General features: G+C 46.8%; 1 long non-coding RNA gene across 2 annotated transcripts in view; it reads right to left on the bottom strand.

The window, feature by feature from the left end:
• LOC115942069 (uncharacterized) overlaps positions 1-12,241 on the bottom strand; it is an 88,323-nt gene that overhangs the window by 9,566 nt on the left and 66,516 nt on the right. For both annotated transcript variants that reach the window (XR_014148673.1, XR_014148674.1), the window contains exons 3-4: positions 8,809-8,884; positions 73-177 (exon numbers count right to left, since the gene is read on the bottom strand). This is a non-coding gene — a long non-coding RNA (uncharacterized LOC115942069). The remainder of the gene's footprint in view (positions 1-72; positions 178-8,808; positions 8,885-12,241) is intronic.

The following is a 12,241-nucleotide window of genomic DNA, read 5'->3' as shown; positions in this document are numbered from 1 at the left end:
GGATGTGAGTTTTGGGGGGGGCATACTATTCAACCTAGTACAGTTGGATTATAGGGTCTCAATAGTTCTTACCAGTCCCAGGCCTTTGGAAGTTAGTGGGTCTGCAGAATTGCACTGCCATGCACCTCCCTTTTGCTGGGACTCTTCTGGTAGAGGTTGGGTGAGGCAGGATATCCTCTGAGCGTGTGAAGGAGAGTCGAGAATTACCTGGCTGGTAACTACCACCAGTTGTGATTGCCACTACTCAGCACCGTATCATAGCCCCCTCTTCTTCTCTCCCTGCTGTCACCACTGGACATGCCTCCACCCCTCCTCCCCCAGCTTCTACTACTGGCCTCTGGTGGAGCCTGTCAGTGTGCTGGTCACGGAACTAGACACACCCATCATTTCCCTTCCTCCCCTTGGCGCTATGAAATCAGTTGTATCGGGGCGCCTGGGGGGCTCAGTCAGTTAAGCGTCTGCCTTCGGCTCAGGTCATGATCCCAGGTCCTGGGATCGAGCCCCACATCGGGCTCCCTGCTCAGCAGGGAGCCTCCCTCTTCCTCTCCTGCCTCTGCCTCTCCCCCTGCTTGTGTGCTATCTCTCTGTCAAATAAATAAAATTGTTAAAAAAATAAAAGTGTACAGCCTGAACTCTTATTACACAGCAGTTTTTCTTCGACCCAACACACTTAAAAAAAAAACAAAACTTAAACACACACTTTAGCCAGGTCCTAAATAATAACATTGGTAGAAACATATATTTTTTTTAATGTGTCACAGTTTTTCCACTACATTAAAAAAGTTTGTTCATGTATAGTCTAATGTCACCTCCGGTACTCAGCGGTATGGGAGTCACATTGGTAGAGGAGCCAGGGTTCTGCTGCTTAATTGAGGCATCCGCTAAGGATACTGGGATTTTGGGCGGGGGGAACAGAAGTTTGGGGGCTTATACATTGACGTAACTCTTTTGGCCATCAGTGTAATATATGTCAGGAGCCTTACAACATTTAACTTTATACTTACACTTCTAGAAAATAATTCCTGAAATTACTCCCAAAGCAGAAAAAGCTTGATTTATTTCATAGTGCCATTTACAAGTAGTTACAGATTTACGAATGCCGTAAGCAAATGTTTTGGCAGCCGGCTAGGGTTCCAGTGATGGGGATAAATAAATCATGATGTGTCCTTCTTTATGGAATATTATATGACTATTCAAATGAAACTTACTCTGTAAAATTGAATGGAAGAAGCAGGGCATATACACATGGCTATTAAATACTCAGGATGATCATTACCATGTAGAATAAAATATTCATAAAGGAAGGACGCAAGAGATAGTGCTAAATGCTAGCAAAGGTTTTTAGAGAGTAGAACTATAGTTTCTCCCCTCTATTTTCTCCCTCTGTATTATTTCCAAGTTTTAAAAAGTAAGCTTAAGGGTGGGAGATTAAACCATCGACAAGATTATTTATGTATCTTTTATGTCCACTCTGTGGACAGGGACAATGCCATCGCAGTGACAGTCCCAGGTCTTTCAGTTCGAGCCACAGTCTCTAAAAAGGTAAGGCATAATGGGGTGTAGAGGCCTGTCACGTGAGTGCCTACTGAGGATCGACAAGGAGTCCCCAGGAGGGGGACATTGCATGGTGCTGCCCGGCAGGGCTGAAAACACATCATTGTCCTTTAAGAGAAATGTCCAGCCTGACATCTCAAATTACTGCCCAGGGCCAGGGGGAGAGAGGAGAGAGATTCCCCAGGGGTGGGGTGCCTCCTCCTGGATGTCTTCAGGACAGTCCCTTTAGCCGCGGAGGTTCTGTAAGGCCCTGGCCAGCAAGTGCCATGGGAGCTCTGGGGCAGGCACTGAGCCAGGCACTGGGGGAGCTAGGAAACAAGATGACGTGAATTAAGGAGAACAGAATGACCATCACAACGAAATAGCTACTCTTTACTGAGTGCCTACACGCATGTGCATTCAGGGACACGGGAACTTTATCCTGTTTAACACTCATAACCACACTACTAGGGGAGATGGTTATAGCGCCCATTTTGTGGGTGAGCAAACAGACTCAGAGAGGTTTAGCAACTTCTGCAAGGTCACACAGCTAGGATGCACGCTCAGGTCTCGCTAATTCTAACACTCCAACTTTTTCAGTGATGCTCCCTGGCTCTCCATGGGAGGGATCTATCTCAGGATCATCTCAGGATGATCATTACCATGTAGAATAAAATATGCATAAAAGAAGGACGCAAGAGATAGTGCTAAATGTTAGCAAAGGTTTTTAGAGAGTAGAACTATATGCACTATTCATGCCCTCCCTGCTTTACCAGGTGTGGTAAAGCACTGGGTAATTGGGGATGCGGTAATAAATCAAGCGAGGGCTCCTGAGGGATACAAACCACAAGTTTGTATCCATTTGTGGATACAACACAAGTGCGGCTTCCATTTGCTCAAGTCAAGATCATCTTAGCCTTCTTTGGGGTTGCCACAGTGCTCAGCCATGGAGAATGCCAGGATGCACGGGAGAGGCTGAGATGCTGATGTGTACACGTGTGATCTACTGTGGCCTCACAGACCAGGTTATATAATAAAGGTTATATTTTATTAGGCAGTCAAATTGATTACCTTCATATTAATAAGGAAAAGTATGGTTAGGAGCCCTTCCTTCTCCATGGCTCCCTCTCACTCATCAGGTTTCAGCTTGGGGCACATATTTGTGCTTAAAGCATTAACCCCTAAAACTGGATAGTAATCCCAAACACACAGACACACACACAAACATGCACGAGCATGTGCACACGCGCACGCATGCACACACGCTCTTTGACGCCATAGCAATTTGCTGAAAATGCTGACTAAATCATATTAACCTAATTGCTAGGTTGAAATAATGGTAATGATGATGATAGTAGTAATAAAAGAATTGCTCTCAAATTATTCTAAGCGATGTTGCAACATCAGCTGCCATACTCATTCCCCAAGAAGGAATTTGCATTTTCAGACCCAGTTTATATCAGGCAAACGGCTCCCTGGGAAGAGAAATGACAGTCCTTAATGAGGTGTTCCCTTGCCTAGAGTGAAATCTTACTTCTTTCCGCAAAAGCAGGTGAGCACCAGTTTCTAGACGGGATTCAGGCCAAATGTCCAAATTTACAGACTTCCAGGGGGCAAATTAGAATATGAAATCTGCTAAACATCCTGGGCTCTGATTTCAAGTGTTCTCTTTTGGGATGGGTAGGGGGCATTGCATTTTAGCTGTGAGGGCCATTCCCTGGTAGGAATGTGGCTTTCTGGCTCTCTCTGGCATGGAAAGGGTGAGAGATTTTGTGGAACACCTCTGGAAACCAGGGTGGAGGTCTTCCCTCCCGCTGTGGCAGGCAGGCCACAGTCCGAAATGCCCCAGCTAATTAAAGACATTAAGGGTAGAGATGAAGATCCTAAGGGGCTCTCCACAAAGACTTACTGAGCGCCCACTGAGCGTGGCTCTTCGTAGGGGAAGATAATCAGAATACAGCCCTTGCTCTCTAGAGTTTACAGCGAGTAAAGGAGAAACATGTACACAGTGCCCTAAAAAAGAAATGCTTTGGGAGCCAAGGGTAAGCTGAGTCCGTGACAACTGACAATGATCATTGAACTGGGTCTTCAAGTACGAAAAAGAATTCACCAGATGAGGTTTGGGGTGGAAAGGCCGGTTGGAGGGTAAGCAGGGGGAAGAAGGGCATTCCGGACAGAAACAAAAAACAGAAGCAAGAGCAGGAAGGAATAAAAAGTACTGAGAAATAATCTCGTCCAGCACGACGGTACCTCTCCTTCTGTCCACCTGCCCTGGTTTCCAGGACACCCATCTGCTGCCTTAAGTCCACTCTCTTGAAATGCCCTTGTGCTATGAACACATCCACGGGGCAGTAACCATATTTATGTTGCTCTGTGCTGTATCATATTTTGTCATCATTCAGTTATAAAATCTTTTATAATTCCGTGAGTATTCTTTCTGTGACCCATTAGTTATTTAGAAGTATATTTAGAAATTTTTTTTTTAAAGATTTTATTTATTTATTTGAGAGAGAGAGAATGAGAGAGCACATGAGAGGGGGGAGGGTCAGAGGGAGAAGCAGGCTCCCCGCTGAGCAGGGAGCCTGATGCGGGACTCGATCCTGGGACTCCAGGATCATGACCTGAGCCGAAGGCAGTCGCTTAACCAACTGAGCCACCCAGGCGCCCTAGAAATTTTCTTAACACGTGGGTTTTGTGTGGAAATGGTTCAGTTATTGACTTACAATTTTATGGCACTGACATCAGAGAATGTGACCTGTATAACACCAGCTCTTTGGTGCCTTTTGATATTTCCTTTGTGGCCTAGGGTATAGGACTGATTCCTGTAAGTATGTACTTGAAAAGCTATTGATGAGACACAAGGGTCCATAAATAACTGTTCAAATCTTCTATATCCTTCCCAATTTTTTTGTCTGAACACTTTCTGGGAGAAGTGATTAAAATCCACCACTATGATTGTGGCTTGTCCATATCTCTTTATAATGCTGTAGGGTTTTGCTTTATGTATTTTGAGGCTATATTGTAATATGCATATAGGTTCAGGATGGTTCTATTTCATCGTGAACTGTTTCCTTTGTCAAGAATTTCTTTTTTGCCAAGTTTCTGTTTTAAGGCCTATTTTGTTTCAAATTAATATTGCTAAGTTGGATTTAGTGAATACTTACATGGTATATTTTGTTCTAATCTTTTGCTTTTGACCCTTGTCTGTCTTTGGTTTTAGATGTGTCTTTTGTGAATAGCTTTTAGCTGGATTCCAAGGCCTAGACGAGTGCCTAGAACATAGTAGGTACTCAGTAATTCTTTCTTGAATGAGTTAATGAATGGAAAAAAATTAAATCCAATCTGAAAATTTGTCCTATAGCAGATGCGTTTCATGTTTATATTTGTCATGATTACTGACATATTTGACTGGTTTATACCACTTTGTTTTCTAATTATATGTATCTTTCTCTTTTTTTCTGCTTTATTGCTTTGTACTAGGTTGGTCAAATATGTTTTATCTCCTTCTCTTCTAGCCTGAAAGTGATTCCTTTTCTTTGGTTCAATAATGGCAATAATCACTTTCACTGTGTTTTTAGATCAGCACAAAGTCTTGTCGATTTAGTAGGAGTATCCCCGTTTTACAGATAGGAAAATTGAGACGCAGAGAGTTAAACAACCTGTCTAAGGCCCCACAGCCAGTGACCAGCAGATCTGAGATTAGAACCTGCTCTGTGTGGCCTGGAGGTTATGCACCGCCTCCACCCCCCCTCCCCACCCCCCACTGCAGGCCACACTGCCGACAAAGGCCAACTGCAGATTGCTGAAGGACGGTTATCATGGTATTTCTTAGTCCCCACAGCCATACTCCGATCAGCAGACTCTGTTATCTCTGTGTCCTGGTGATAATTCAGAAATGGAAATGAATGAGCACAGGCCTTGGTACAAGTTCTGAGCAAGAGAAAGTCAAAAGCTGAGAAATAAACAGAGCTCTTAAAACTCTCCAAAGTGAAATCCTCCCCAAGCTGGATGACCATCACCTTTTTTTTTTTTTTTTTTTTATGATATCTCAGATCTGACCACTTAACTATTTTGGGGGCTGCCTTCTCTTTTCCTAGCAGATAGTCATCTGTAGCCAGAGCCCTTTACTAAGCAATAACTGTCGTTCTTACCACTGTCTCTACACTGCCCCCCAAATATTTGTTCTTTCTTCAAACAGGTTGCTCTGCTTTGATGTCCCTCTTCTGGAAGGGGTCTGAGGATGGGGATTAGGGAGAGGCAGAGACATGGGGCCACACAGTCGCCTGTGTAGGAAGGGAAGGACAGAAGCTTCTGAGGCAGTGTTATCAGGCATGAGGCTCTGATGAGGTCACCCCTGGAGGAGGCAGCAGGTGCTATGAGTAACATTACCCACAATCCCTCTAGCTTCCAGAGTTCCCACTGCAGTAAACAATGGCCAGTGGAATGATAATCCTGCTGATTTTGTAGGGGTACAGGTGCATCTTTGTCTGAAAGAGTGGCATTCCTTTTCAGGAGGAGGGTAGGAAAGAATGTCACCGAATTCCTAGGATACCACTAAGGGACTGTAGCCATGCCCAGGGACGGCACCAGCAGGGGTGTTTCCCGGAAAGTGCAGTCCTGGGCCGGCCACAGGGTCTTACCAGTCCTGCTCAGGATTTCATCCTTATGTGGAGGCACATGAGGGAGACTGGCTCTTGAGAGGCATTTTTCAAAGGGCATGGCCTGAATCAGAATCACCCGGCTGCGGGGAGGGGCAGAGGTAGGCTTGTTAAAGCGCTAATTTAGGGCTCTACCCTAGATTTATTGAACCAGAATCCTATAGGGGGGCCCAGGAATCCCCATTTTTAATAAGTGGCCCAGATGATTTTGGTACTGTTCTGCTCTGCAGGTGCCTGAAACTTTCCCACGGGGCAGAGCTGGTGTGAGGAGGCACACGGCAAGTGACCGAGAGTCCTGAGCCCCAGCTTTCCCTCTGGCTTTGCTGTGTGACCTTGAGTAAGTCACTTCACCACCCTGGGCTTCATTTTCTTGTCTGCTAAATAAGCTTCCAGAGCTTCTTAATGGCAGAACCAGGCCAGCACCACAGACTCAGGTCTTCGTTTTGACACGTGAGTTTGAAGTGAGAGCAGGACTTCTGAAAGGAGATAGGAATTATAGCAAATTTTATTGTGCATAGTGTGTGCCAGGCACTGGTGTGGATCGAGGTGGATGAGCTCATTTTCTCCCCACCATCGCCCTCTGAATTTGGTACTTTCCTAGTCCCATTTTACAGATTAAGGAATGGAGGCAAAGAAAAGTTCAGGGCGCGTAGGTAGTGAGAAGTGGAACTGGATTACAAACTCCGACTCCAGAGCCCTTGTTCTTAACAACAAAGATACACTATCTCTCAGCCATAAATGTCCCACTGGCAATCGGGAATTCCGGACACAGCTAAGAGGTTTGATCATCCGGCAAATGTGGCAGTTCCCTAAATAGAGGTGACAGGTGGAAAGCCCGAGGAGTGTGGAAGGAGCAGAAAGCTGGAGCACCACGGAACACCTGCTGACTTAACCAACCCAAAGTAACACAGTCCTACCCACTTCTAGAGGATTGTTCATGGGGGAACGTAAAGCCTCCGGACAGGTGGGTGGGGGAAATCTTGGGGCAGGGGAGCAAAGATCCATCTCAGATGTTCTATGGTGTTTCCCATCACCCACAGGTGAAGCCAGGAAACTTTGGGAGGCAGACCCACCTACCTGCCCAACCCCTCAGGCCCAGCCCCAGGCCCAGCCTTTGCATTCCAGCCACACCTGTGCCCTTTAAGACCTGGGTGTCTTTCCTCTGACTAGTTTTTTGTTTTTGTTTTTGTTTTAGTTAGATTGCCTTTTCTTGGTCTGGCAGTCTGATTACACTTTCTTCTTTCCAGACCTGGCTCCACTCCTTTGAGAAGCCTTCCAAGATTGTAACAACTCCTCCCCAGGAGAGTTCCTTTCTCCTTGGAGTTCCCACGGCCCTTGTTAAGCACAACTAGCACACGTTTTGTCACTTTGCATTGTTAATATCTGTTCACATGTCCTGCCCCTGGACACCAAGTGCCTGAGCTTCTCCATGGAGAGGGCTGTTTGTCATAGATATGCATGCTCAACTGTGTTCTCAGTGCCGGAGGAGTGCTCAGGAGATGTGGTTGAAGGAATGAATACATGTTTCAATAACTAGGTCAGAATTTCTGGGAAAATGGACCTGTAGAACCTCAAGATTTTATCCAAAGCATAAAATAGTGGCATAAGAAAAGACAGATGCCTAGAGGGACCGCCCAGGGGTTGTCCTGCCCGGGACTCTGAACGTCTGTGATTCTCAATGTTGGGCCATGTGTGTGACCCCCAGGCAGCCCTGGCCCACCCTTCCATGGCTACCTCCTCTCCTGCTCTCCCCGATCCTGCAACAGTTCACCACCCTCTTGTCTGTGAGCCCAGCACACTCCCTTTGTTCTGGTCCTTCTGGAAACCATCCCCCCCACCCCCCCACTTCTTCTAGGGAGCCTCTCCCAAGGAACTGGGATGGGGAACACAATGTGAGCTTTCCCAGAGCTCCAAATTCCAGCAACCTCCCCTCCCTGGCATTTCAGATCAACTGGCAGAGTGAGGATGGAGAAGCACAGGAGAGGCCAGGGGTTCCTCTTGGTCCCCGTTGAGCAGCGGGTCCCTAAACTCATTAGGATCACCTGGGCTCTATCCAGGACGTGCTGAAGTAGAACCTCTAGGTCAGGGGCCCACAATCTCTATTTTTAACAAGTGCCTTGGCTCATTTTAACATTTTTTTAAAGATTTTTTATTTTATTTATTTGAGAGAGAGAGGATGAGAGAGAGAGCACAGCGGGGGGGAGGGTCAGAGGGAGAAGCAGACTCCCTGCCGAGCAGGGAGCCCGATGCGGGACTCAATCCCGGGGCTCCAGGATCATGACCTGAGCCGAAGGCAGTCGCTTAACCAACTGAGCCACCCAGGCGCCCCTGCCTTGGCTCATTTAAAAAAAAAAAAAATCATCAGACAAATTAGGGAAACACTATGTTACAGTTTAGATGCCAAACAAATGAAATAAGCTTCTGTTAGGCTCATTTTGAGAGAGTGCTGTGTAATCATCATCTTCACAGTGAAAATTTATTGGGCACTTTCTATGTGCTTGGCACATCTCTAAGCCATTTATATGTATTAACTCATTTGTTCTCTATTAAAACCCTATGAGGTAGGTACTATTAGTACCTATTAACAGATGAGGCACAGAGAAGGGAAGTTACTTACCCAAGGTCACTGGCTAGGAATCAGAGCGCTAGGATTAAAATCCAATCAGTCTGGATCTGGAGTTTGTGCTCTTAACCTGTGACACACAAAAGATGAGCATTACTAGACCTGTGGCATGCTGCTGCATGAGTAAATACTCACTGAAAGGAGAAGCTGGAAACCGGCATAATGAGAATGTCTGATTTATTGGCCTCTTTCACTTGGGGTCGGCCGGTTCTTTGCCATCAGCCACCTGCTCACTTCTGCAGCATCCTGGGGGAGCAGCTCTGAGGTCAGCAGTGCTCTTTTGGTTCTGCAGCTGCAGAAATGAGGCCAAGAAGGGTCACAGTCAGGCTTCAGTGGGGACACCCACCCCCATCTGACTGATGGCTGGGGAAGTCTACACACAAGGTTTCCTTTTCACGTTACACCATGGACTTAAGGCTCCTGGGATCTAGTGCAGTAAATTATTTATGGGAATATGTAAATTGGGTAACAGTAGCGACAATCAACCTAGGATGATTATCTGGGATGACAGCCTAAAGCTGGCTTCTGTTGCCATAATATCTCCCTCTCAATGGCTTAAGTGGATGGCATCAGGTTAGCCGGACTGCACTGCTCTGGGACCTCTGATCAGTGCCCTTGGCCACCTCATCTCATGTTCCCAGGTGAATCCAGATGGATTTCAGAACACGTTCTAGTTGCTGCTGGCTGGAGAGAATTGCCCACTCCCTAAGAAAGCATCAAGGACGTGGGGTAGGGAAAGCTGACCTCACAAAGACCCCTAACACCATGGGGTAGAGTTTTGAGGGACTGCAGACACTGGTGTTCCTTCTCTGGGTCCCTGAGAGGGGAGGGGTGGGGAGGACGCTGAGGGGTAGATCAGCTCCCCAGCTGTGTTGGTACCTGCCGTTCTCCAGACCACTGCCTCCCTTAGGCTGTGCACCTGGGCCACTCTGGCCATTGGCAGGAAGCAGGATGAGTCTCTCCTCATTCTCCTGAGAACTCTGAGGCAGTGAGGGGGAAGGTGGCCTCACCAGCGAGAGCTGGCCTACCTCCGTACACCCCACAATTCAACCCCACGGGCGGTGGCTTCTGTGGTGTGACTGAAAAGAATCCTGAGAGGTGCATCACACCTTGACTCTATGCTTCGTTCACCCACCATTATGACCACGGAGTCACCCCCTAGAGGGTCCCTTCTAAATACAACCTTGGGATCTGAGAGTAACAAGTCAAGCCCTTGGTGGGGATGGACCCAGGAGCATGTCTCAGTCCCCTCCTAGGCCGCTGGGAGGGAGCAGATGCGGGCGGTCAGAGAAGGAGACCAGGAGAGGGCAGTCTCAGGGACAGAGGAGGGGACGCAAAGGAAAAAGAAGTCGCAAAACAGAATCAAAACCTCACAACCGTGTCCCCATACCGCCCCAATCTTTCTGTCAGGTTTACTACTTTGGTTGCATATTGGAATCAAGTGGGATTCTTCCCAATGGACCCATGATTGTCCCCTTCCACCACTCTGACTTCAGTGGCCTGGGGCAGGCCTGGCACCGGGAGTTTTTCATGGCTCCCTGGGTGGTTCAGACGTAAGCCAGGTTGAGCCCCACCGCCTTGAGAGTGCCTGCAGGCCTCCCACCGGGGCTTGCTGCATCATTCACTCCTATGCTCACAGCTTCAGTCTGTGGAGAAAGCAATTTCTTTAGCTCTTTCACTAATTGCTGAGCTAAAGACGGCTCCACAGGGAGAATTTACACCCCTAAAGTTCTGTGAGTCTAGCCTGTAAGCAAGCTCATGAGGGCGGGGACCACAGCTGACTTATTTTCCTGGGAATAACTGTTGGGCATCAGTGTTAAAACAGCTACTCATTTTCCTGAAATCCGTGGAGTTAGGAAAGCTCATTGCTACAAGTGATCCTTAGCTTCCTCAACTGTAAAGTGGGCTGAACAACAATGAAGTTTACCTCAAGGTATTGTAAAGATCCAGTGGAGTTGGTGTGTGAAAGAGCTTTGGAAAGTCTGATTTAAATGCTAATGTTGCATTGCCCCCTTGCTCTGACGCATGAGCTCCTATGCATCCTTTAAAACCTAATTCAAATGTCACCCCTCTGTGAATTCTTCAGAAGAATTCTGTGCTGTATGCATGACTCTACTAGGGTACCTATCGCTCTATGTTCAACATGTCAGTCAATGGCTACTAAGCCCTTCCTCTGCTAGGCACTGTCCCAAAACTTTACTGTAATGATTAGATACTTATTCATCTACTGCATGAGAATCTGAGGTCTTTGAGGGTGGAGGCTTTAAGATAAATCAGTGTATTTCCTACAATGCCTAGAAAGACTTCGCTTCTAGCAACTTCTTCCTGCAAGAAGATGTCAGTGCTTGTGTTTCTGAGTGTTGAATAACTATTGGGGATTTATAGAAAAATGGGATTTTGGAGTTGGGGGAATAAGAGTGAGCAAAAGGCACGGTGAGTGGGAGCAGACGGCTTTAGAATGAATGTCAAGGGATGGAGGGAAAGTCACCTGGCCCCACAAGGGCACTTGGAGTTGGAAAGTCAGACTGCTTGGGATGAGGACATTGCAGGTGGACGGCCAGGGCCATATAGCCCCGTGAACTGGGGAGAAGATGGAAAAAGATCCGCTCAAGCATGGCAGGATGGTTACATAAAGACAACCCCAAATTGAATCCATCTGAAGATTTGGAGTTTTTCTGCATCCTTGAGATCCCAAAGGGACCCAGTGGAGTGCGACAGTAGCTCAGAGCCACAAAACTGAAGGGCCTACACCTAGGTGGCTACAGAAAACAGGGCAAGGCAGCAGTAGGGGATAGGCGATCATAAGCCTTTCATTAGAACTTCAGAGAAAGGAGCGGCTTACCAGTGAAACCAGTGTGATTCTGATACCCAAACTGACAAAGACAGTATTTCCAAGTGCATGCCTCATACATGAACTCTGCAAGATGTTAATAGGAATTATGTCAAATAGGGACTCCATGGCCAATCATTTTGGGAATATGGGATTATACAAACTTAAGCACAAGTTTCTCTTTTTCTTTTTTAAACTCTAGCTTGTCTCAGAATTTTTAAAATGGGAATATACCTTGTGAATATCCAAGGGGGATATGTATTTTCCAAACCAATTTCAACATAGAACTTCCCTCCCTCTTCCTCTCCTCTCCTTTTTTTCCTCCTTCTCTTCCTTTCCCTTTTCTGGTAGCATAACTTACAGCAAGGATGTTCCATAGACACACTTGGGATCATGTTGCTGTAAACTAACTTTGCATGTGTATATAGCAGTTGTAAAAATCCTAAATAGAGGGCGCCTGGGTGGCTCAGTTGGTTAAGCGACTGCCTTCGGCTCAGGTCATGATCCTGGAGTCCCTGGATCGAGTCCCGCATCGGGCTCCCTGCTCGGCGAGGAGCCTGCTTCTCCCTCTAACCCTCCCCGCTCTCATGTACTCTC

This window comes from Leptonychotes weddellii, chromosome 9, assembly GCF_054177405.1.
Source record: "Leptonychotes weddellii isolate Sample4059 chromosome 9, ASM5417740v2, whole genome shotgun sequence".
Lineage (NCBI taxonomy): Eukaryota > Metazoa > Chordata > Mammalia > Carnivora > Phocidae > Leptonychotes > Leptonychotes weddellii.
Note: the sequence above shows the minus strand (reverse complement) of the source record. Positions and strands in the feature narration are given on the sequence as shown.